Source organism: Camelus dromedarius, chromosome 12 (assembly GCF_036321535.1).
Source record: "Camelus dromedarius isolate mCamDro1 chromosome 12, mCamDro1.pat, whole genome shotgun sequence".
Classification (NCBI taxonomy): Eukaryota; Metazoa; Chordata; class Mammalia; order Artiodactyla; family Camelidae; genus Camelus; species Camelus dromedarius.
Window position 1 is genome coordinate 48,044,869 of NC_087447.1, and position 27,638 is coordinate 48,072,506.

Here is a 27,638-nt window from a genome sequence, read left to right on the forward strand (position 1 = left end):
ATGTGGGCTCTAAATGCAACCTGACAATCACTCTACATTTGCAAAGACCATTTACTTTCCTAGACTATTTCATGCTTTCTCTGTTCCTAATCTCACTCTCACCTAGTGATTTTGCTTATTTGTCTAAATAAAATCCATCACCCAGAAGAGAATTTTCACAAGCCCTGACCCTTTTACCTACCAAACTGCATCTGAGCACATAAACCCTAACTTCTCTCCTAATACTATGTGTAAGAGTCCATGTCCAACCCTCCACTGACACACTAGATTCCATCTCCTCACCAAATGAAAGGTGTTACTCTGGTCACTTGCCCCCTTTTTCTTCCACATTATTAGGATTTTCCTTTTGTGCAGGATTATTCCTATAAACGTACCGCTACTTGTCTCATCTAAATTTATTAATTAAACAAATAAAAACTCCTTTCTTTATTCCATCTAATACACCAGCTACCAATCCATTTCTCTCCTTCTCTTCTCAACAAAGCTTCTAGAAAGAGCTATATATATTTATCTTTCCTCCTATTCTTTTGAACCCACTCCAATCAGATTTTCATTACCAATATACCACCACAGCTATTCTTATCAAAGTCACCAAAGACCTCCAGCATGCAAAACTAGTGATCAGTTTTCATCTCTTGGACAATTCAGCAGCATGTGAGCCAACTCATCACTCTCTCCCTCTTTTAAACACTTTCTTCATTTGGTTTCCAGACACTATACTCACTGAGTTTTGGTGGGGAGGGTTTTTGTTTGTTTGTTTGTTTGTTTTGTATGTTTGTTTTCCCTTCATTATCTGGCAGCTCATCCTCGACTTCTAAACTCTGTGATGACCTAGGCTCAAGCCTTGGGTCTTTTCTCTTTTCTATCTTCATGCACTCTCCCAAGGTCATCTCATCTAATCTCATGATCTAAAAACCGTCACATTTTGATATTCACTCATCTCCTCCCCTGAAATATGTTTCTCCTAAAGTCTTTTCCCAGTTCAGTCAATGGCAACTACATCCTTTCAACTGCACAGGTCAAAAGTTTGTCAGTTTTGACTTTTTTCTCTCTTTAATAACTCACAACTAGTCCATCAGCAAATCCTTTTCAGTTCTACCTTTAAAATCAATTCTCATTACCCCCAATTCCACCATCTTAGTCTAAGTTACCAGCATTTCTCATCAGGATTAACATAACTCCCTCCTAAATGGTCTTCTGCTTTTGCATTTACCCCTTCTGTCTATTCTCAACAAAACAGAATGATTCTATGAAAACATACGAAAAAGTCAAATCAGGCCACTCTTCTGATCAAAATCTTCAATGAATTTCCGTCTCACTTTTTGGAAAAGCCAAGTCTTTACTAGGATCTAGAAGACCCAAAAAGATCTGCTCCCATCACAATCTTCTGCCCTCTTCTTGTACTCTCCCCTCTAATCACGTCACATCAGCATCCTGGCCTTCTGCTATTCCTTGAAACATACCAGGTCTGGCTTCAGAGCTTAACACTTGCTGTCTCCTCTGCCTGGAATGTTGCTCCTCCAGTACATTCTCTCCATTTTCTTCAGGTCTTTATCAAAAGTTACTTTCTCAAGTGAGGTCCTTCTTGGCTTCATATTTACAAGTTTAAACCTTCACCCTCTACCCCATGGTTCTCCCTTGTTTTATTTTTCCTCTTTCACACTTACCTACCATGTTACTTTTTATTCAGTTAATTATGTGTCTTCCTCGAAAGGATGTAAGTTTCATGATGGTAGGGGATTTTCAACTGCTGTGTTCACTATTGTATCCCTAGTGCCTAGAGCAGTACCCAGAACATGGCAGTTAATTTGTGGGGCTGCCCTTGTTCTGTGACTTAGATGACACACAGATCACGGATAATGAAAGCTCCCATTAGTCACTGCCAACTGTGTGTCAGATGCTAATACCAGTTGATTGCACTAATATTACATTTACTCCTCATAATAATCCTGAACTCTCAGGGACACACATCCCCCCCACCGGGAGACCTAAGTTTAGAGAGAGGATCACAAGCAGAAAGGAGATATGATGGGACTTTACTTATGGCAATACCATTCCAGTGGGAAGGAGCTCTATGAAAAGTCATCCATGGTGGATCCTTCATATTTATATAGCACTTAACAATCAAGGGTTACTCTTATGTGGCTTCTATTTCACACTCTGTGAGGCACAATTCTTCCCACTACACTGAGAGTTCTTGGGAGACTGTCCATTCATTTCTGTAACTTCAGAAGCCAGTTAGCACAGAGTAGATTCCCATAATGTTTGCTAAATTTGAGGCATTTATTCTCTCTTTTTACTCATGACAAAGTTGTGCTTTCAGCAACATTATGTAATATACTCAAGGATGCATACCCTCTAGGTGCAGACCAGAGATTTAAACTCAAGTTCCCTATTCTTTTTCCTGCATTGTACTGTTATATAAAAATAATTGACTGAACACTGACTGACCCTTGCTCCAACTTCATGTCATATGTGGAATGCAGATGCTTTACGCCAGCTATACTCTGAGAAAATATTTCACAGATGGGATCTTCACAAGGAAAGTCAAGTACCCAAACTGAACCCCATACGCTGGTAAGTCCCATATTCAAGCATTTTCCCCTTGGTTCACTCTCTTGATTCCTCTGTGTTCATTCCCTTGATTCCTTTGTGTTCATGTCTGTGTGCCCAATTAGCATGTAAAGTCCTCGGAGAGCCAAGGCCATATCTGATTCTTCCTTCTAGCCCTCTAACACAGGACTTAGCACATAATAGGTAATTTGTGAATGTTTGTTCACTTAAAAATACCAAAAGAGCCAAAAAAGCAAAAGAAATAAAAAAGATTGATTTTTGACTTTCCAAAGTATTCCTATAGTCATCTAACAATTCAATAGGGGAATCAGGGCTGAGATTTACTTTACAAATGAGAAAAGCCTCAAAGAAGAGAAGCAACTTGCCCAGACTTTACCCTGATTCCTCACACTCCAGGCCCAATGCTCCTTCCAACATGTCAAAATGCTCACTATATTTCTTATAGCCAAGAAGATGGTCAAGGCAAGTGTAAGAAGATTCATGATTGACAAAAAGACTGTTACATGTTATAAACTAATCACTTAACACAAAAAGCACATCCTGAATAAATATGCAAATATGACACTCATCTAACGGTCAAGAGACTTGGTCTAAGATAAATAAACACACATTTAATAACACACTACTCTGGGTTATTTGTTATATAAATCACTGGGAAGAGGTACATATGATGAGAGATTACAGTATACTGTTTGTCCTTATGGAGCTCACAGTCTAATAGCACAAATGAGACCCAAATATTCAAGAGCTTAAAATATTAGTAGCAGACAAAATAAGAGAAGCAGCTTAAACTCAGAGTTCCAAATAATAAAAGAAAGGCAAGACAACAATAGTTAAAAGAATTTAACTATATACAGCTAAAAAACTACTGCAGGAATTTGGAAAAGGGAAGAAAGGATTTATTTCTACGACTGTGTTTATGTATCTTTAGTTTTCAGGTGTTTTTGTTTGCTTGTTTTTTAAGGAGGAACATGATTTACCATGAAAGCTGTGACAGAGTTTAAGAAGAGAATAGGCTTGGGGACTCATAACGGGGATGGGGAGAAGAAAGAACAATAGAAGAGGTGAAGACAGGACCAAAGACTCGAACACTCCGTCCTACATGTAGCTTCACATACCCTTCCAGCTAAATTAATCACTGTCTTCTGCTCCAAACACACTTGGTGATGATCCCATTTTAGACCTACTTCAGGTTAGACCTAGTTATTTTTATGATTACTTCCTTCCTGGGCTATGAGCTCTGTGAAAGCAGAGGCTGTATTGTTAACCTATGGAGTTCCTCACTGGTTAATACAGAGCCAAGCAAACCATTAAGTAAATGAAATGAACCAGAGAAGTTAAGAGCTTGGTAGGCTCTCAAAGATCATTTAATTCAAGCCTTTTACTTTGCATAGAACACAGAGACCCAGTGGCTTGCTTAAAGTCACAGTGCAAGTCAGTAACCAATCCAGGACTGGACCTCAGGCCCCCAGGCTCCCAGCCAGAAGAGTGGCAGTGAGGCTGCTTTTCTACCCAAAGCACAAGAGATCTCCTCTGCTTATGGGTTAGTTCAAAGCCTACTGGACCCTTGCAATGGGAGGTCTAACACTCTGAATCAGGAGCTGCTGCATTCCAAACAGCTGAGACTCTGAGTATCAGGCCAAATCCTTTGTCTCAGGACAGAGGGCTCAGAAAAACCTGGCAGAACCACCCTTGCTAGATGCAAAGGCCCCAGGATGCTGTGGACTACAGGCCTGGGCACAGGATCAGGAAGCTTCACTGTGATGAAGCCGAAGAAAAACTGGAAGAAAAAACAAAACAAAACAAAACAAAACAAAACAAAACAAAACAAAACAAAAAAGGAGATGGCGCATAGGAGAATTAGATTCCTGTCCAACAGCACCAACACTGAGAAAACACTCTTGATGAAAAGGAAAGAGATTGTATTAGAAGCTAAAGGCTCAGAAAATGGAAGAGAGGGTAATTTCAGGACACAGGGAAGACTCCCCAGGGAAGCACCTGTCTAATTTGAGGCTTAATGGTATAGACATCACACACATAAAAAAAATCAAACTAGAGACAGCATGTGATGCCAAGAATAACCCAGTCCTGAATAATGCAGCTTGAGTGACCCAAGCCTCTTCACTCTCCATTACAGCTGCTGGCCTACTCATCACCAATCTCCATCAGAATCACCTGGGGTTCTTATGTAAAACAGTTTTACAAAGAATTCAATTAAAAAATGGGCAAAGAACATGAATAGACATTTCTCCAAAGAAGATACACAAATGAATAAAAGGCACATGAAAAGATTAATCATCAGGGAAATGCAAATCAAATACCATCTCACATCTTTGAGGACAGCCATAGTAAAAACAAACAAACATATACAAACCACAAAACAGAAAATAAGTGTTGGTGAGGATATAGAGAAACTGGAACCTTTGCAGACTATTTGTGGGAATGTAAAATGATGCAGACATTATGGAGGACAGCATGGAGGTTCCTCAAACAATTAAAAATATTATTAGTATATGATCCAGCAATCCCACTTCTAGGCCTAGATCCAAAAGAACTGAAAACAGAATTTTGAAAAGGTATTTGCAAACTCAAGTTCACTGTAGCATTATTATACCAAGAGGTAGAAGAAACTTAAATGTCCAATGATAGATGAATGGATACAGAAAATGTCATGTATATATACAAAATATTATTATTAAGCCTTAACAAAGAAGGAAATCCTGCCATATGCTACACCATGGATAAATCTTGAGGACATTATGCTAAGTGAAATAAGCCAGTCACAAAAAGACAAGTAAATACTGCATGATTACACTTACATGAGGTATCTAAAGTAGTCAAACTCTTAGAAAACAGAATAGTGGTTGTCAGGGGCTGTTGAGGGATGGGGAGTTGTTGTTTAATGGGTATAATTTCAAGAGGAATGCACTGGAGATCTGGGGCACAACAAGGTGCATATACTACTAGTTAACACTACTGCACTGACCACTTAAAAACGGTTAAGAGGGTAAAGTTCATCTGTTTTTTTTTCTTAACCTCCAAACACACACACACGTGCACGTGCGAGTTTTAGGTCTCACACCAAAACTACTAAATTAGATTGATTCATTCAACAAATATTCATTGCTTACTGTGTGCCAAGTACTACTCTAGATACTATGGAAATAGCAGTGAACAAAAAGACAAACATTCCTGTCCTCAAAAAGCTTATGTTCTAATGAGGCAGTATCTGGGAAAGAATTTAATTCCCCATGAGGCATTTGGTATTACTAATACCCTTTTATAGATGGGAGAACTGAGGTTCAGACTAAGGAACCTGTTCAAGGTCACATGGCTTATAAATGACTGAGCCTCAAGTCAAATCTGGGACTACTGACTCCAATTTCTTTTCCACAACAGGACCCTGTTTGACCTCCATTCCTTCCTGCAGTGAAACAAGACCAATGAATCCTTTTCATATCATTTTCCCCTTGTGGCACTGAGATTTACAGATTCATTATGATTAGACAAGATTTCTGGGTTTAATGGATTAACGAAAGGAATTATAGGCACAGGCTGCGTTTTAATTTCCCACTCTCGTATGCACTCTCACCCACTGCTTCCTAATAAGAAGCTCCACACCAGGACCCCCATGTTAACTGCACGCTATGCATAGAAAACAGGAATTTATCAAGACCAACAAGCCTCAAACACCAGGAACGAGGGGTAAATTATACATCAGAAATAAAGGCCACTGCTTCCAACAAGGCCTTTCAGGGGAAAAGCTCTGCTAGATGTGCACTGTGGGAGAACTATGATCAAAAGTTAGGTTCAACCTACTGAACCTTTCTAATCTAAACTTGGTACACAAGATCTATAGAAGATGTAATTCTTTATCTACAAAGAAGTCAGTGAATCAAAATACTTTCAACAATATTTTCTCTGCACATTTTTACCTGTTCATGAAATCTCTGTGAAAATACTAGCAGCTTTTTCCAGAAAATCATTAGTGCTGCCAGGAGCTCTGGATTCTAGCCCTCCTCTACAACTCATCAGAAAAGTCACTTCTACTCCCTGGATCCTAATTCTCTCACCAGAAGTAGAAGCTAGCAGAGATATTCTTCAAAGGTTCCACCTTTAGCCCAAGAACATTGTATAATAAGGACACAGGATCCCTGCACCTTCACACTCAGACCCAAAATTCATTCATTCAATAAACATTTATGTAAGCTAGGCACTGAAAACACAAATATACTAAATGATAAATTCATAAAAGTTTCACATAGATTGCTTTTCCTATTCACACGTATAAACATTTCAGTGTTGTATTCCTATTAAAAACAAAACCTGGTTCCAAAAAAATTCTTTTCCCCAATCACACTTAAGAGAGTTGTGAATCTTTTATTATTACATACTATACTTAAATCACCCCTCCCCCCAGGAAAAAAACCCTCTCCCTATTATGTCATAGCTCAGTTTTATTTTCCTTCTTTATATTACTCACAGCCTAAACTACTAAGTTAAGGTTTTTCCCCCACTTAATATACAGTGGGAACACCTCTAATTCTGTACATGTATTTTGCTTACAACCAACTATTAGTACCTTGAAAATATCCTTTTTTTCTTTGCATCCCCTGTAAGACCTTTTTATAATTATTTATAATCCATAACAAGAGTAATCCAAAAGACTGTAAGTGGTTCACCTTAAGATATAAAAATAAGACAGTTAAAAACGAATAAAAACCAGGGACATAGATTCTAAACCAAATGATCAAAATTCAGGCCCCATATCTGCTATATATGTACCATGTGCTTACTAGCAAGTTGTAACCTTTCTAGTAAGCTTGCTCATCTGTAAAGAAGGTACAACATCATACTGCAGAGACTCTATAAAACCCAGAAACAAATGCTGGTGAGGCTGTGGAGAAAAGGGAACCCTCCTACACTGCTGGTGGGAATGCAGTTTGGTGCAGCCACTGTGGAAAACAGTATGGAGATTCCTCAGAAGACTAGGAATAGATTTACCATATGACCCAGGAATCCCACTCCTGGGCATATATCCAGAAGGAACCCTACTTCAAAAAGACAGCTGCACCCCAATGTTCATAGCAGCACTATTTACAATAGCCAAGACATGGAAACAGCCTAAATGTCCATCAACAGATGACCGGATAAAGAAGATGTGGTATATTTATACAATGGAATACTATTCAGCCATAAAAACTGACAACATAACTCCATTTGCAGCAACATGGATGTTCCTGGAGAATGTCATTCTAAGTGAAGTAAGCCAGAAAGAGAAAGAAAAATACTATGTGAGATCGCTCATATGTGGAATCTAAAAATTAATTAATTAATTAGTTAAAAAAAAAAAAAAAAACAGAAACAGACTCATAGACATAGAATACAAACTTGTGGTTGCCAAGGGGGCAGGGGGTGGGAAGGGACAGACTGGGATTTCAAAATTTGTAGATACTAACAAACATATGCAGAATAGATAAACAATATTATACTGTATAGCACAGGGAAATATATACAAGATCTTGTGGTAGCTCACAGTGAAAAAAAATGTGACAATGAATATATGCATGTTCATGCATAACTGAAAAATTGTGCTCTACACTGGAATTTGACACAACATTGTAAAATGACTATAACTCAATAAAAAAATCTTAAAAAAAAAAAACCCAAAAAACAAACCCAGAAGTTAACAGAAGCAGCAACTGTGGAACCAGGCACTATTGGCTGGAATCAAATCATAACTCCATCATGTATTAACTGTATGAATTTGGACACCTTACTCAACCTCTTTGGGTCCTGGTGTCTTCATCTGTTTCAAATGGTGATAATACCACTTTTACAGCTGATATAAAAGTTAAGTGAAATGATACATGTAAGGCACTAAGCACAGAGTCAGGCACATAGTAAATACTCAATAAAAAGTAACAGTTCATAGTAGGCATCATCTCCAGGTTATTTATGAAGACATGTTACATAAGGAGAAAAAAGGTTCCGAAGTTTAAAATGCTATGAGATGTTTGGAATGCTTATTACTATTACTCATATTCAAAGCTATGCAGCAAATTAATAAAATTGAGGAAAAAACATGTCCAAAGACAGTTGCCTTAAACAACATTTTTCTAAATAATGTTCCCTATAGCTAGCTCCCCTTTTGCATTTCTGGCCTCCTTCCACACATCTTTAATACTGCACTAAAGCAGGAGTGGAAATGCAAGCCATGTACTTGCAACTGACAGGAAAGGTGAGGCCTGGGGTTTTTCCACCAAGTTGGGACAAAACTGTCTTGTCTCCTCCTTCTAGCCCTGCAGGCTGCTTGTGCAGGAACTGATAATCTGTAGCTGCCAGGAAAGCCAGTTTAAATTGAAGCAGCTGGTTGTGCTTCTTTGTTGTTTGTTTTTCTGATACCTCCAGAACACAATGGTGTCTGAGCCTGGCCTGCTCTGCAGGATGACAGAAGGTGTAGCCAGAACATGAAGGCAGCAGAGGACATAAAAAGGACAGGGCACAAGAAAAATACTCAAAAAGTTGGTGTAGATGATCACCAGTAAGAATTGTTTTACAGACATGTGTTGAATAGGCCAATATGTGTGCAGTCACTATAATACAAATATGTTTTATAAAAATGCATTATGATCTGTGTACATGAAGAATGTCAAAGAAAAGGCTGATCTGTATCCCTCATACAGAGTCCTAAAATATCAGAACCAGGAGAGCCTTCACACATTATCCAATCCAGTAACATTGTTATTATGGATACAAGGAAAAGAGGCTTAGTGGTGATCACATAGACAAGTCAAGGAATAGTTAAAATCAAAACCAGGACTAGGCTGATTGTGGACTTCAGTATAAAGTATGTAGGAAGGGAATATACTAAAAACTTTATCATTTGTGAACAAATCCCCAGAGACAGCTTAAGAATCTTCAAATTTACGAATGCCTTTAACTGTAAGTGGGGGACATTCCTTAGTTAAGTAAATTACTCTCATTCACCACTGCCTCATCAAATACTTTTCAAATGCTCACTTCAGGAAAGTGGGAAATTATGACATGTCATGAACTTTTGCGGCTGCTCAAAAATATCCAGAGCTGTATATGCTAAGTTCACCAAAGTGAAATGTCTAAACAAACTCTGAATTGTAAAGGCAGAAAGTTCATTACCCAGCTGCCATCCAGTGTTCCCACAACTTATCTCTGAAGAAAGGAGCACACATATAGAGTGGTATGGATGGAAATAAAAGTTAAATCCTCAGGTCTAACATTCTAGGCTCTTTAAAACCTAGCCCCAACCTTTACTCTCCAGCAACCTTCACTCCTTCACTAATGCTCTAGGCAAATTAGACCAGAGCTTGGCTTTTCAATTTTATTTACAGAGGAAGAGAAATGTGTGCTCTCAAACCTTGTGCTATCTCTGTAAATTCAAATCCAAACCATCTATCAGGCCCAGTTCTAGGCTCCCACCACCACGAGGCTTTCTTTAAAAAGCCCACATTAAAGGGATCTCTCCCTTTTGGCTCCGAACCTTTTTCACCTTTTCTCCCAGTATTTATCACTATCTTCCCCCCATCTTCCTTCACTTAATTCAACCTGTGCTCTGGACACATCAGTGTAATTGCTTCTCTCCAAATGCAGCCAACACTCAGCACCTCTGGAGCTTGGCACTGTCTGGACAGTTTTTCCCCTGTCGAAATCATACCAATCCAGTTATAGTTTAATAGAAAGTAAACTGGACAACTTGGACTCAGAATATCTGAGTTGGAACCCCAGCTCCATCAATTCCTAGTCAAGACTAGTCAATCCCCATCCAAAACTACCTAGCTCTATTAACCAGGAAACACATCCACCATCCGTAAAATTAGATACCAAAACTGAGTGGTTACTAAGCATACTTAATAACTTAGGCTCTCTGAAGGATATAAAGGTACGTAAAAGGCATGATCTCTGCCCTCTAACAGCTTATGATGTCATGTGAGTGGGGGAAAAGGAGGTAGCAGAACCTGGCAGGGGGAAAACTGACTAGAGTCAAGACATCAGGATCCTGGTCTTACCTGTCACAGAATTTGTGGGATCTGGATAAATATCTTTCCTTTTGTAGGTCTCAGTTTCCTTCCTCTGTAAAATGAGCAGGGGCTAGTCAGGGACTTTTAAGTGCCCTGTCAGCTTTGATATTCTGTGGAAAATAACCATAGTATTAGTCCATTCATGAGGTGAGCCAAAAGGGTGATACAGATAATGCCTAATGTAACCAGAAACAAGCTGCTGGATTCAATGGAAGCTGCTCTGTGACTGGCAGATCCAAAGGAACCTCAAAAGGAGAATGGGAAAGCTGAAGCCAAGTGATGAATGCATCTGCTGCTAGAAGGTCATGGCTAATCACAGGAATACTTCTCATTCAGAGGAAGTGTTATACAAACACTTCATTGAGTTTCCAAGGTCCCTGCCCTCACAAAGGAGCCTCGTTGACCGGAGAAGGAGAGGGATCAGTCAGGAGCCTGGCGGGAGACAACAGACAATGCCAAATGGGACACAGCCCATCCTGTCCAGAGCTGAGGTCACATACTGGGTCTTCTCAGTCCACAGATTTTTTTTCCCTTGCCAGAGCAGGTAAAGGGACAAATAGAATAGCAGGACTCCAGTACTTGAATTTTTAAGAATATGTGTTGAATCTCAAGATCTTTTAGCTAAAAACAGTTTTTGCCTTGTAGGGCTTACAAATTCCAGAGAAAAAGAAGAAATACTTTTTGTAAGCAACTGAAATATCAACAACAGGTTTTGCAATCAGTCAGATTCAGGTTCATATCCCAGCTCAACTACTTATTATCTACATGACCCTTGGTAAGTTATTTAACATTGCTGAGCCTTAGTTTCCTCATCTATAATAATGTGACTAAGAATTTCCACCTCACAGGGTTAGCCTTTGTTAGAGTATATGTATATACTCTATATCTTTCTCTGCCATGAAACTGTCAAGAGCTTGAGAGCAGGGATTTTTAACCTATATTTGAGATCCCCTAAAACACTGCCTGGCACATAGTAGAGGCCTTAAGAAACTAGATGAATGTGCCTACCATGTGTCCAGTCCTATGCTAGGTGGTGTAAAGGGAACAAGATAATGATCATGATAATGCTGAACAAAATAATACAACACAACAGCAACAAACACATGGCATTTACTATGCGTCAGATACAATTCTAAGTCCTTTAACTCTTTCTGCTCCGATGTCACACTTATAATAAGCCGATGAGGTAATTATTATTGCCCGCATCTTGTTGATACGAAAATTGAGGCACAGAAAGATAAAATAACTCACCCAAGTCCAGAACAGGCAAATCCACAGAGAAAGAAAATTTAGTGTTTGCCAGGGACTGAGGAAAGGGGAGAATGAGAAGTGGTTGCCAAAAGGTACAAAGTTTCTTTCTGTACAATAAAATGTTTCAAATTAGATGGAAGTAGTGATTGCACAAGTTCATGAATATACTAAAAACTATAAATTGTACACTTTTTAAAAGAGTGGATTTTGTGGTATATTAATTATATCTTAACAAAGCTATTAGAAAAAAAAACTTGCAGGTCAGAGAGTTAGGAAGTGACAGACTCAGAATTCTCATTTCAAAATCAGTGCTTTGTAATGGAAAAACTATGAAAATGAATATATGTATGTATATGCATGACTAGGACACTATGCTGTACACCAGAAGTTGACACATTGTAATTTAGTGTACATCAATTAAAAAAAAATCAGTGCTTTTAACCATTATTCTATAGCATCCTCAAGGAACTTAAAAATCTAGTACTATCTAGTTATTATTACTTACCTATAATATAGATCGATAGATAAATAGATAGATAGAAAGCAAGCAAGCAAGAAAGCAAGAAAAATAGATATAGGCCTTAGAAATTGGAAAGAAAATAAGGCCGGAATTGCAGGAGTTTAATAATATTAATTGAATTAAACTGAAAAATTAGCTCATTTATTAACTCCTGACTTCAAGGCACTGACAGTATAAAACCGTGGCTCAGACATGTTAAACTATCCTTAATGCAAGTTAGAAGGAAACATTTACTATGTAAAAATAATCTCCCTTGGGAAACATCTGTGTGAAGTAGTCTGGCAGACTCCCACAGTTTCCAGACCTCTTATAGTTAGGTAGTGCTAATAATCTGTGAACAAAGGTGACATGTCTACTTTCAAGTCAAAGTATTAAAAAACTTGTGTGCAAGCCTCCAGCTCTGGTGCAAACTCCCTCCCTACCCACCACCTCTATTCTGCAAAGACAGCCTAGAAGTCTTACATTGAAATGGTGGTATCGTAAGAAAAAGCAGCATAAATACACTAGTTATCGCTTCCATAGGACAACTGCCCTTCAGAGTCACCTGGCCTACAGTACAATTCATAGCAGCAAGAATTTGACAAATCTTTGTCGTATTAAGCCACTGAAATCTTGTGGCCAATTTGACTTAACAGCATAATTCTGCAGATCCTGAATAATATAAGTATTAATAAGAAACGAACCCAGAACATGTGAATTCAAATCTGTACTCTGCCACTTACTATTTTAGCTAAATTATTTGAACTCACTGCCCCTTGATGTACTCAACTTTAAAATGGAGGTAGTAACACCATCCTCTCAAGAGTTCTTACAAAAACTAAATGAAATATATGAAAATATCTGGCACAATTCAACTGTTTTTGGGGAAAAAATGTGAGACTGAATCTGATGGTTAACTAAGAAATTCTAACAGGAGTCTATGCTGTCAAAAGCAAGAAAAGGCATACTGTTTAGGGGAAGAACTGTGTTTTAACTAGTTCAGAAAGAGCAGTTATTTGTTTCTCTAGGGGGAAAAAAAAACTACTCTTGTCTGCACAGCACCTTATATGTCCAAATGACCTCTTACATAGTGATCTTTACAAGAATCCAGAAAGGTTAAGGTTCTTACCAAAGAAAGATTAATCTAAGTCCCAAAAGCTTCATCTATACCTACTTAAGGATCAGTAGGAAGAGACAAGTGTCCTTTTAAAGTAACATAATGAAAAGATACTTACCTGTCAGCAGCTCCCTCACGACTACTTCCACATGTGAAGGAGAGGTACCATAATTCACTGCCTCAAAAGAGCTCCCTCTAGTCAATTACAGTGCCTTTTCTAAGACATTTACTCCAGGAAGGGATAATACGTCAATAGTTTCGTTAGTTTTTTGAAACCAAAGAAAACAACTATCTAATTAATAAAAGAAGGATAAGAAAACGTGCCATTCTCAATCTATTTAATTGATAAAAGAATTCTAGTCAAAGTATGAAAAACTATAATCATTTATGATACATAAATTATAAAAGCTCATGAACTAATACAAGGGCTCAGTGAACATATGCTGATTAATACAAAAATTTCCAGAACTGTCTTGCCCTAAAGAGGTTTATAAGTAGGAGAAATGATAAAAACTGGGCACACATAGCTACAAATTAAGGAAAAAAGTAAAAATGTCTTAAGAATATTAATAAATGAAGAATGAAACTGAAGAAATCACTTCTCACAGGATAGGTATTCATGAAAGATGGCATTATGCCTGAGTTCTAAGAATTTATATCTTAGAAAACTCCTTAAAAGCATTAGGAACTCTGGTCCTTTGAGGGAACATCACAAAGCTCTATAAAATGAACCTATAATACAAGGAGCTCTGAACTTGTTGCCAAAAGACCTAAATGTGTTCTAGCTCTGTCCTTTACCAGCTGTGTTACCTCAAAGTTACTCCTCATCTATGAAATAGGAAACAGTACTACTTGTCTTACTGGAATGTTGAAAAAATTAAATAATAGATAAATGTTTAGATGGTTGAGAAAGTACCTGACAAACTGATAGTAACACTTATCTCAAAATGAATATCCCTGGGATTAATTCCCCATTCCCATACCATGATAGAATAAATTTAAGTAATTTTCAAATTTTAAATTACTGCTGGAATTGAATGCAATTATGTTTCCAATATACCTCAAACTCGAAACCAAATTACGTTTCACCTTTTTTTAAAGAAAAAAATTTTACCTTATTTTTTCCTTGATCATTTTTTTGGGGAGAGTAGGTAATTAGGTTTTTTTGTTTGTTTGTTTGTTTGTTTAATTACAGAGGTACTGGGAATTGAACCCAGGACCTCATGCATGCTAAGCACATGCTCTACCACTAAGCTATATTGTCCCCTGTAAGTTTTACTTTTAAATGTAGATCGCTCATCCCTTTCTCTAGGCTTCTGCAGAACTTCATACAAATTTATACTACATCTTTTTTTCCCCATGATCATCTCCTCTAATAGATTTTTAGTGCCTCCAGGGCAGAGATCATGGGCAATTCACCTCTAAGTCAGTGCCTCATGGTAAATGTCTACTGGACCTCTTGTACTTTTACAGAATGCATGGTAGGAAACCCTTCATTCATTTCACTCAAAAATATTTATTGCTTTCTATATGCCTGGCAATGAATAAGACAGAAAAGGAGTTTACTGTCTAGTGGGGAAGACAGATATGGAATAAATAATTACAAGTATACTGATAATTTTTTTTAAAACTATAGATTGCTATAGGAGCTCAGAAGAGGCTAGAGCATGTGGTCACAGAAATTTCAGCGTAAGGCTCTCTCAAGATCAGGGAGTCCACATACATTTTTTTTAAAAAGCATATGAATAGTAAACAATCTCCCCATCCCAATCTGTACACCCTCACTCTTCATTCAGCTAGCCTAGAACCCAAGTCATCTGAATGTTAAAGGCTACTTCTCTTTTTACTACTCTAATGCATAGCCTTCTAAACCCAACAGAAACAGATGCTATATATCAATGGTTAAAGAACAGTGTTTATTTGGGGGATGATGAGGGAAGTCACACATATCATGATAGACTGTGCTTGCCCATTAGTTCTCTGAAAGTACACTCCTAAATGCAGAAATAAATATCTGTCCCTCAAGGAGATCAGGGGGAAACATTTCAGAAGTATCTTTTATACTGCAAAATCTTGGTCTTGGTTCAGGGATACCAACTCCTTTTTTTTTTTTTTAAGTTATTACAGAATATTGGTTATATTCCCTGTATTGTACAATACATCCCTATAGCCTAATCTTACACCTAATAGTTTGGTCCCTCCCACACCTTCCCTACTGGTAATCTCTAGTTTGTTCTCTATAATTGTGAGTTGCTTCTTCTTGGTTTACATTCACCATTTTGTTGTATTATTTTAGATTCCACATATATGTGACAACATACAGCATTTGTCTTTCTCTGTCTGACTTATTTTACGTAGCATAATGCCCTCCAAATCTATCCATGTTACTGCAAATGTCAGAAGTTTGTTCTTTTTATGGCTGAGTAGTATTCAATTGTGCGTACACAACACACACACCCCACATCTTCTTCCATTCATCAGCTGATGGACACTTAGGTTGTTTGCATCTCTTGACTACTATAAATAATGTGGCTACGAACATTGGGGTGCATGTATCTTTTCAAGTTAGTGGGTTGGTTTTTTTTTGTTTTGTTTTGGATATATACCCAGGAGTAGAAATGATGGGTCATATGGCAGTTCTATTTTTAGTTTTCTGAGAAACCTCCATACTGTTTTCTATGGTGGCTGCACCAATTTACATTTCCACCAACAGTGGACAAGGGTTCCCTTTGCTCCACATCCTTGCCAACATTTGTTATTTGTGGTCTTTTTGATGATAGCCATTCTGACAGGTGTGATTATCTTATTGTGGTTTTGGTTTACATTTCTGTTGATCAGCCTGATCAGCATTTCAGTTGATCTGTTGAGCATCTTTTTATGTATTTGTTAGCTATCTATATGTTTTCTTTGGGAAAATGTCTGAACAGGTCTTGTGCTCATTTTTTAAATCAGGGTGTTTATTTTTTTTTGATATTGAGTTGTATGAACTATTTATATATGCTAGATATTAATCCCTTATTTGTCATATCATTTGCAAATATTTCCTCTCATTCTGTAGGTTGTCTTTTCATTTTGTCAATGGTTTCGTTGGCTGTGGGAAGGCTTTTAAGTTTAATTAAATACCATTTTATTATTTTTGCTTTTATTTCGTGTTCTTTAGGAGCTGGATCCAAAAAAATATTGCTGCAATTTACGTCAAAGAGTGCTCTATCTATGTTTTCCTCTAAGAGTTTTATATTATTGGTCTTACATTGAGATCATTAATACATTTTGAGTTTATTTTTGTATATGGTGTTAGAGAATTTTCTAATTTCACTCTTTTACATGTAGCTGTCCAGTACCACTTATTGAAGAGACTCTTTTCTCCACTGTATATTCTTGCCTCTTTGTCATTGATTAATTGATCTTAAGTGTGTGGGTTCATTTCTGGGCTCCCTATTCTCTTCCTTTGACCCAAGTGTCTGTTTTTGTTCCAGTACTACACTGTTTTGATGACTATAGCATTGTAATGTAGTCTGAAGTCAGTGAGCACGATTCCTCCAGCTCTGTTCTTCTTTCTCAAGATTGTTTTGGCTATTGAGGATCTTTTGTTTCTATACAAATAGTGAAATTATTTGTTTAATTCTGTGGAAAATGCCATTGGTATTTTGATAGGGATTGCACTGAATGTGTAGATTGTTTTAGGTAGTACGGTCATTTTAATAATATTGATTCTCAGGGATACCAATTACTTTTTGAAATACCTGATATGACCTTGTTTTGTTTGTTTTTGGTGTGTGTGTGTGTGTGTGTGTGTGTGTGTGTGTTTTTACCATGAAGGCAGATACTGCCTTTTCAACATAAGATAGGAAACATAAGCCATTCATGTTGGGATCTATTATACAAGTACAAGATTTGGAACCATCCCTTTCAGCATGGGTCACAACTTGATAGTAAATGCCTATGAAAAAGACAGTTGACCTTAGAAGACTACTAAAAAATAAATAAATAAATAAATAAATAAATAAATAAATAAATAAATAAATAAATAAATAAATAAATAAGGAAAAATTAAATCCAAAATAAGCAGAAGGAAAAAAAATAACAAGAATTAGAGTAGAAATCACTGAAATTGAAAATAGGAAATCAACAGAGAAAATCAAAACCAAAAGATGGTTCTTTGAAAAAAATCAATAAAATGAATAAGCCTCTAACTAGACTAAGGAAAAAAGAAAGAAGACACAAATTAGTAATATCAGAAATGAAAAAGGGACTACAAATCCCATGGAAATTAAAAAGATAATGAAGGAATATTATGAACAACTCTATGAGATATAGACACATTCCTTCAAAGACATCATCTGCCAAAACTCACACAAGAAAGAGACAATCTGAATAGACCTATTCTATTAAAGAAATAAAATCAACAATTTAATAATCTTCTAACACAGAAAGCATGAGGCCCAGATGGATTCACTGGTGAATTCTACCAAATATTTAAGAAATTATACCAATTCTCTACAATTTCTTTCAGAGTACAGAAGCAGAGAGAATACTTCCTAACTAATTCTATGAGTCCAGTATTACTCTAATAGTAAAACCAGACAAAGACAGTACAATAAAAGCTATCAGCCAATATCTCTCATGAGCATAAATGCAAAAATCCTCAACAAAATATTAGCAAATTCAATCTAAAAAAATATAAAAAGAATTATACACCATGACAAGTGAGATTTATCCCAACTATGCAAGGCTGGCTCAACATTAAAAAAATCAATTAATATAATCCATCATATTAACAGACTAAAACAGAAAAATCACATATCATAATAATAGATGCAGAATTTGACAAAATATAACTTGCATTCATGATAAAAAAATTCTCAGTAAATTATGAAGAAAAGAGAACTTAAACTTAATAATGATCGTCTACAAAAAATCTACAGTTAACATCATAATTAATGGTGGGAAACTCAAATTTTTCCCACTACGACCAGGTACAAAGCAAAGATGTCCCTTCTCCCACTCCTTTTCAACATCATACTGGAAGTCCTTGCTAATGCAATAAGGCAAGAAAAGGAAACAAAAATTTGGAAAGGTTGGTAAGTAAGACATAATACAGTATTTGTTCACAGATGAAATAATCAACTATGGAGGAAATCCAAAAGAACTGACAAAAACTTCCTGGAACTAGTAAGTGATTATAGCAAGGTTGCAGGATAAAAGGTTAACAATTACAAAAGTCAACTGCTTTTCTATATATTAACAATGAAAAAGCTAATTTAAAGTTAAAAACACAATATCATTTACAATAGCATCAAAAAAATGAAATACTTAGGTAGAAATCTAACAAAATGTATATAAGATCTATATAAGGTAAACTGCAATTCTGATGCATGAAATAAAAGAATAACTAAATAAATGGAAAGATATTCCATGTTTGGAGATAGGAAGATTCAATGCTGTCAAGATATTAATTGCTCCCAACTTGATCTACAGCTTCAATACAATCCGAATAAAAAGCTCAACAAGTTATTTTATAGATACTGACAAACTGAGTCCAAAGTCTATATTAAGAGGCAAAAGACCCAGAATAGCCAACACAATGCTGAAGGAGAACAAGTTGGAGAACTGATGTTATCAACTTCAAGGCTTACTGTAAAGCTATAGCAATCAAGACAGTGTGGTACAGGTGAAAGAAGAGATAAAGACATCAATGGAACAGAAAAAAGAGCCCAGAAATAGAGCCACATAAAAATAGTCAACTGATCTTTGATAAGAGATCAAAGGCAATACAAAGGAACAAAGACAGTCTCTTCAACAAATGGTGCTAGAGCAACTGTACATCCCCATCCACACACAAACACAAAAAGAATCTAGAAATAGACCTTGTATCTTTCACAACAATTAACTCAAAATGAATCACAGACTTACATGTAAAACACAACTATAAAACTATTAGAAGATAACATAGAAAACCTAGATGACCTTGGGTATGGTGATGCCATTTTAGATACAACACTAAAGACACAATCCATGAAAAAAACCACTGATAAGCTAGACTTGATTAAAATGAAAAACTTCTGCTCTGCAAAAGAAAATTTCAAAATAATCAGAAAACAAGATTGGGAGAAAGTATTTGCAACATACCTGATAAAGGACTATTATCCAAAACAAAGAACTCTTAAAATTCAACAACAACAAAGCAATTTAAAATGGACCAAAGGCCTTAAAAGACACCTGACCAAAAAAGATACACAGCTGGAAAAAAAGCATGTAAAAAGATGCTCCATATCACATGTCATCAGGGAAATGAAAATTAAAACAAGATACCACTACACACCCATTAGAATGACCAAAATCAAGAACAATACCACCACCAAATGCTGGAGAGGACAGGGAACTCTCAAACGTATCTGGTAGGAAAGCAGCTACTTTGGAAGACAGTCTGTTGGTTTCTTTTGGGGGAGGTGGGGAATCAGGTTTTTATTTATTTACTTATTCATTCATTTTTTAATGGAGGTACTGGGGATTGAACCCAGGACCTCATGCATGCTAACCATGCATGCACTCTACCACTGAGCTATATCCTCCCTCCCATAGTCTGTCAGTTTCTTACAAAATTCAACATATTCTTACCACGTGATCCAGCAATCACACTCCTTGGTATTCAAAGGAGCTGAAAACTTATGTCCACACAAGATAAGCACAAGGATGTTTATAATAGCTTTACTCATAATTGTGTAAACTTTGAAGCAACCAAGATGTCCTTCAGTAGGTGAAAGGATAAATAAACTGTAGCACATTCAAATAATGGAGTATTATTCAGTACTAAAAAAAACTGAGCTATCAAGCTGTAAAAATAAATAGAGGAAATAAACATGTATTACTAAATACATAATCTTAAAAGACTGCATACTATATGATTCCAACTATATGACATTCTGGAAAAGGCAAAACTATGGACACAATAAAAAGATCAGTGGTTAGTGGGGGTGGGGAAAGGAGAGTAGGATGAATAGACAGAAGTTTTAAGGGCAGTGAAATACTCTGTATGATACTACAATGATGTAGATTTGTCACCACGTTATTTGTCCAAACCTATAGACTATACAACATCAAGAAGGAATCTGAAGGTAAACTATGGACCTCGGGCAATATTGATGTGTCAATTTAAGCTTATCTTTGGTTTAAAAAAAAAAAGTACCATTCTGGTAAGCGATACTGATAATGGGAGAGACTATGCATGTGTGGGAGCTGAGATATATGGGAAATCTCTGTACTTCCCTCTCAATTTTGTTGTAAACCTAAAACTGCTCTAAGAAAATAAACTTAAAAAAAAAATAAGGCAGTGGAGTTTAAGGGAAAGAGTGGGGAGTCTCAGTGATTCCATTTACTGACTGCGCATTTTAGGGGTAGTAGCAAAGGCTGTCTGGCTCACTATTGCATGCTCAGTGTCTAACACAATGTCCAAGTCTTGACACATAGTAGTACTCAAAATACATTTACTGAAAGCCTGAATGAAGGAAAGAAGCACTTAAATTTTTTGATAAATTTTCTTTTTCTATCACTAGTGACGAATCATGATTTGAACTTCTGTCTCTCTAAACTCCAGGAATGTCTATCCAGGGATATTAGAGAGTAGTATACATGCCTATAATAGAGCTACATTCATTTCTCAGAGGTGATATCCAGCATCCAGTTAGGAATAATCTCTTGTGACAGACTGTATTTTCCAAAGATTACCACAACTCCATGAAGAAGCAGAGCCTAATTCTCTTCCCAACGAATCTGAGCTGGACTAACCCAACCAATAAGATGTAGGAGAAATAATGTTATTTGAATTCCATGGCTAAGTCAAAAACGGTCATTCAGTTTTTGCCTGGTTCTCTTGGATACTCCTCAGAAAGAAGAGGCTCCTTCATTCATTTAAGCTATCAACAAATATTTGTTATGAATTCCTACTATATGTCAGGCCATAGACATTGTGTTAGGCACTAAGAATGCAACAGTGAATCACTCAGTCACTGTCCGTCTTCACAGAGTTCATACTCTAGAGGAGGAAAAAGATAGAGAGCAGGCGAGAAAACTAATACATCCTGTAATTACAATGTGTAAAAGATGCTCATGAAGAAGCAGAGGTTTTCTCAAGAATGGCAAGTCAAGAAACACTCCAAGGTGGTTACATTTAAATAAGCCACAACAGAGTAGTTAGCCCAGTGGAGGGAGGAGCAGGGAAACACTACAGGGAAAGGAAAGCATGAGCAAAGGCACAGAAGCAGAAAAGAGCTCGACAGCTTTCAGAGGAAGTGACAGACAATGAATGTGGGCAAAACAGGGTGAACAAGGTGAAGAGTGACAAAAAGACAGGAGCAAAGATTTTTGAAGCAATACTGTTGGGTTAATCATAGATCAATGAGTGTAGCATATCAATAGATTCACCTCTTAAAATTCTAATATTATTTTAAAGCCAGCTTTATTTATTTAAGTTCAGGTATAAATCAAAAGAACTCATGTAATAAGTGCTGATACTGATACTATATGACTAGATGTACTCACATAGCAAGCACATTATTCAAAAATGGGAATGTTTCCAAGTCAAAAGATCATATGGCTTGAAGGCCTTCCTGTAATTAACTTCTTTAGAATTTCAGGACACAGAAAGATAAAATTGACTCTCTCATTGCCTCACTAATGGTGCATTTCATAAATCATACCTGATTTGACCTAGTTTTCTACATCAGTCATCTCCAAATGTTTCACTGAAACCACAATCCTTAAATGGGTAGGATGATCAAGACTGTCACCAAAGGATGCCCAGTCTAAAAAGTAACAGTTCCTTTATAGAATTCAGAACATCAAAGAGGCTTCCTATATACCCTGCCCCAAAGTGTTGTCCTTTGATCAGGTTTGAGTCAAGCCCATGAAAAAAAGAAGGATGAGTTTACATATTATTTTACACTACTGTCTAACATCTGTCCATACACCCAAAGACAATAATCAGCTGAAAAAACAATTCTGGCAATGGTCCCCAGAAAAACACCTTACAGGCCTGGGACCTCCCAGCAAACACTACCTTACAGCAAGGTACTTTGGCCTAGAAGGCAATCTCTAACAATAGTTAAAACCAGAAAGTACATCAAGTTATAAATGAGCTGATAAAATTTTATTATGATACAGTAGTTTCAGGAAATACATGTGCTTTTATTTTAATAATAAGATTGATTTTAGAGCTATAATTTGAAAGGATTGATGGCTTTTTCTGCATATGCAACCTAGCCCATGAATGTTGATTGTGGCTCTCAGTAAGAGCCATAAAAGAAGGAGACCTTTGGCCCCCTCTCCAGGGTAGTCTGAATAACAGGCACTCCATACTCTGTACTGTTGTTGTAACACCCGTGGAACCCTTTGAAGGGATTGCTCCTCAGGACAAGAGAACTGAGACACACCTAGCCCAACCCACCCTCTGGTCAGGAGCACTCAACCAGGTTAAGGGTCCCCCCTACTTCTTCTCCACTGAGCCCAGGGGTAGCAGGTGATAAAACTGAAGCTCTGATCTTGTTTTTGCTCATATCTTTTCATGACATTTTGCTCTGGTGGTGAACAGCTCTTATTTTCATCTTCAGAACTAGGAAATTAGTCTTCAACTGGAAAAAACAACCACAGAGAAGCCTCACCAGTAAGCAAAGAAAAACAAAGGAGCTTCCAACTAATGCCTATGGACAAGAATGCTGTCATGGTAATTAACAGTGGGGAAGAGGATAATCTTACATTTAAAGTAAAACACTTGGCTCATTCTGAAGACTTAACTCTGGGCTTGAATCTTATAGTTGGCACACAAGGGCAAAGAATGATTCTCCAGCACTAGACAATGGGATTCCTCACTGAAAGTAAAATTCTTATGCATGATGGATGAGCAATAAATCACTTGCAAAAGTGACCCAAAGAACTATCAGGGACACAGGAACTGGGGAACACTAGAGTTCAACAAAGATGTCAAGGAGGGAATTCTCAAGGAAGCTGAAATTGCAGCTTAGAAAGGATGGAATCCTACCTTGCTAAAAGAGAAATAAACAAAAAACCAAAGAGAGTAGTGGAGCAACAGATTGCATTCAAGTTCTCTGACTCCTAAGTCTAGACTGTGATTTCCCTCTCTCTTGACAGGGGTATTTTGTCAGGGGCCAACAATCGATTTTTTTTTCACTTTCATATTTTTTCATTATCGGTTACTGCAAGATATTGAATATAGTTCCCTGTGCTATACAGTAGAAACTTGTTGTTTATCTATTTTATATATAGTAGTTAGTACCTGCAAATTTCAAACTCCCAATTTAGTCCTTCCTACCCCCTTTACCCCTGGTAACCATAAGTTTCAACCATCAACTTTTAAACAAAACAAAACAAAACAGCAACAAAATGGGCCCATGCAACACCTATAAAAGAGCCATCCCAGGTCCAACAAAAGAAAAGAAAATAGGGCTATCAAGTTGGCATTTCAAAAAGCAGTTTTATGGTAATTTATTACCCCAGCATCAGCTACTCTGGAACCGAGGCATTAGGATTCTTGTTTGCTCTGTCAGGCACTTTGCAGTGTCCCAAACACAGAGGCTGTAATAACCAATATAAAGAACACTGAGAGAGCTCTATTGGGACACAAGTTTTCACTTGCTTAAGCACCAGCAAACACTCCAAGGCAGGGTGCGGCAGTAAGGGCACTGGTGAAAATCAGAGCTGTAGTCTCAGCTTCTCCAGTTATTCATTCTAAAACTTTGGGTCCCTAGATTTCTGGGCTTTATTTCCACGTATGGTAATAGCCCTTGATTTCACATGTATAACAAAAAGCAGTGGTTCCCTACCTTACTCCTGATTTCTCCTTCTCAAAGACAATCACTTTCAACTTTTAGCTCTTTCTCTTACTATTTATCTATTTCCAAAAAGCATGCTTATATTGGCATTTTGGGGGTCAATTTTAGTCACTATCATCTCTTTGTTATGAACATTTGCTTTCTCATATCATGATCATCACCCCCATAACCACCCATATATACACATATACACACACCTTCCCTTTCACTAGCATAGACACATCACAATTTTTAGTTAAATTAATATTTAGGACACACCCATTCCATGGAATACTACTCAGCAAGCAAAAGGATTGAAATATTGATATACACAACCACTTGGATAGATCTCAAGCGCATTGTGCTGAGTGAAAAAAAGGTCATGTACTGTATGATTCCACTTATATATTTATCTTAAAATAAAATTATATGAATGTAAAATTAAATCAGTGGTTTCCAGGAGTTAGGGATAGGTGAGGTGTGTATGTGCTGTGACAATAAAGGGGTAGCATAAGGGAAATCTCTGTAGTAATGAAATATTCTGTACCTTAATTGCAGTGGTAGTTACACAAATCCATACATGTGATAAAATAGCACAGAATGATAAATACACATTGTTCCAATGTCATTTTCCTGGTTTTGATATGGTACTACAGTTACACAAGCTCTAACCATTGGGGTAAATTGGGTAAAGGGTATGTGGGGCTTGTCTGTATTATCTTTGCAACTTCCTATAAACCTACAATTATTTCAAAATAAAATGTTTTTCAAAATTAATATTCAAGGTCACATTATTAAAATGATTTTCACAGCTAAGCCATATAATGTATCATGACTGCTTTGCTTTTCTCGGATAACTAGAAATCTAGTTTTTTCTAGAACAGTTGTCTCATTTTTAATTTGCTTGGTTTTAATGTCCTTTTCCCCAATTCATCTCTAAATTACCCAAAATAATCTTAAAGCTCCTTTTAATATGGTCAAACATGTCAGATAACTTGTTGATGTCATTTATCTTTTCTGTAAAATATCTCTCTTGGAGATCTCCAACCTCTTGTTCCAATCTGATAACTCTCTAGTCTCTAGGTCTCCTGCACAGTTGTGGTCCTGAAATACTGCTTAATTATCCTGGAACTTGTGCTCTTTTTTCTTCTATGTTGGATTCCCTTGTTTCCTGGGTCCATGCTTTCCTCTTTCTTTTCTATCTCATTATGGTATATCAAACTACCAAGTTTCCTGATAGCATACATGGGAAATAAATCCTTTGAGATGTCTGAAAATGTCTTTTTTTTCTACTTTCATATTTGATTGTTAATTTTGACTGGGTATAGAATTCTAGGTTGGAAATAATTTCTTCTCAGAATGTAAGGTAATTTCTCGTTTCTTCTAGCTTCCAATATTGCTTTTGAGAAGTCTAATGCCTTTGTATGTGACCTGTTAATTCTCTCTTGAAACCTTTATGATATCCTCATTCTACCCAGTGTTCTAAAATTTCATGATGATGTGTTTCTTTTAAAAAATTCATTGTCTGAGGTGGATTTCCAGTCAAGATGGCAGAGTAGTAGGACCACAAGCTCATCTCTCCTCGTGACTAAAACAAAACCACAACTGACTGCTAAACAACCATCAAAAAAAAAAAGACTGGAACCGAGCAGAAAAGATCTTCAACTGGAAACACAGAGAGGGAACCACAATGGAACAGTAGAAGGGGTGTGCTCATGATATAATCAGACCCCATACCCACTGGTGGGTGACCCACAAGCTGAAGGATAATTAAGTCACAGAGGCCTTCCCACAGGAGTGAGAGCTCTGAGCCCCACGTCAGACTCCCCAGGCCAGGGTTCCAGCATTGGGAGGAGGAGACCCTGGGACATCTGGTTTTGAAGGCCAGCAGGGCTTACCTCCAGGAGCCCCATGGGACTAGGGGAAACAGAGACTTCATTCTCTTCGGAAGCAGAAGCAGAATCTTGCATGCGCCAGGTCCAAGGGCAAAGGCAGTGATTTCATAGGAACCTGGGCCTGACATCCCTGCTGGTTTTGGAAGGTCTCCTGGGGACATAGGGGATGGCTGTGGCTTACACAGGGGACATAAAAGCTGGTGGCAACCATTCCGAGATTGTTCATCTACATGAGCTTTCCTGGAGGCTGACATCTTGACTGGATCATTAGCACCAAGACCTAGCCCCACCCAAAAGCCTGTAAGGAAGCCTCGGGCCAAACAACGTGGGACTACAGCCCCACCCATCAGCAGACTTCCTAAGCCACAAATGCCCTACCCACCAGAGGTCCAGGACCAAGATTCACCCAGCAGTGGACAGGCAACGGCTCCTCCTGCCAGGAAACCTGCATAAGCCACTAGTCCAGCTTCATCCACCAGGGGGCAGACACGAGAAACAAGAAAACAACAATCCCAAAGCCTGTGGAAGGAATCCACAAACCAGACTCTACACCAGGAACTGCTGGACCCTGGCCCTTGCGTGACAAGAGAGGAGTGTATTGCTGGGACACTAGGATGTCTCCCACAGAGGGCCAAGGTTGAGAAACATAACTAACCTACCTAAAATATAAATAGAAAGACAGACAATACGAAGTGGCAGAGGAATATCTCCCAGGTCAAGGCACAAGATAAAATACCAGAAGAAGAAATAAAGGATGAGGAGATAGGCAATTTATCTGAGAAAGAGTTTAAAGTAATGATGGCAAAGATGTTCAGAGAACTCAAGAGGAGTACAGATGCACAGAGTGAAGTTTCTAGCAAAGAGCTGGAAAATATAAAGAATACCCAGAGTTGAAGAATAAAATCACTGAAATGAATAACACACTCGAAGGAACCAAGCATAAACTAAATGAGGCAGAAGAACAGATCAATGAGCTAGAAGACAGATTAGTGGAAATCACTACTGCAGAACAGAAAAAAGAAAACAGAATGAAAAGAAATGAGGATAGTTTAAGAGAACTCTGGGACAACATGAAGGCACTAATATTCATATTATAGGGTCCCAGAAAGAGAAGAAAGAGAGAAAGGACCTGAGAAAATTTTTGGAGAGATAACAACTGAAAACGTCCCCAACTTGGGAAAGGAAACAGTCACCCAAGTCCAGGAAGCGCAGAGAATTCTACACAGGATCAATCCAAAGAGAAACACACCGAGGCACATAGTAATCAAATTGACAGTAATTAAGGATAAGGAGAAAATATTAAAATCAGCAAAAGAAAAGCAACAAATAACATACAAGGGAACTCCCATAAGGTTATTAGCTGATTTTTCAGCAGAAACTCTACAAGCCAGAAGGGAGTGGCACGATACATTTAGTCATGAA

At 37.4% G+C, this 27,638-nt stretch overlaps 1 protein-coding gene across 5 annotated transcripts in view; it reads right to left on the reverse strand.

Annotated features, from left to right (window-relative positions):
- FAM168A (family with sequence similarity 168 member A) overlaps positions 1 to 27,638 on the reverse strand; it is a 154,712-nt gene that overhangs the window by 62,628 nt on the left and 64,446 nt on the right. The window contains exon 2 of one of the 5 annotated variants that reach the window (XM_031460304.2): positions 10,620 to 10,741. The exons of the other annotated variants lie outside the window; for them this stretch is intronic. The gene's annotated coding sequence lies outside the window, so the exon portion shown is untranslated. The remainder of the gene's footprint in view (positions 1 to 10,619; positions 10,742 to 27,638) is intronic. 5 annotated transcript variants of the gene reach the window in all.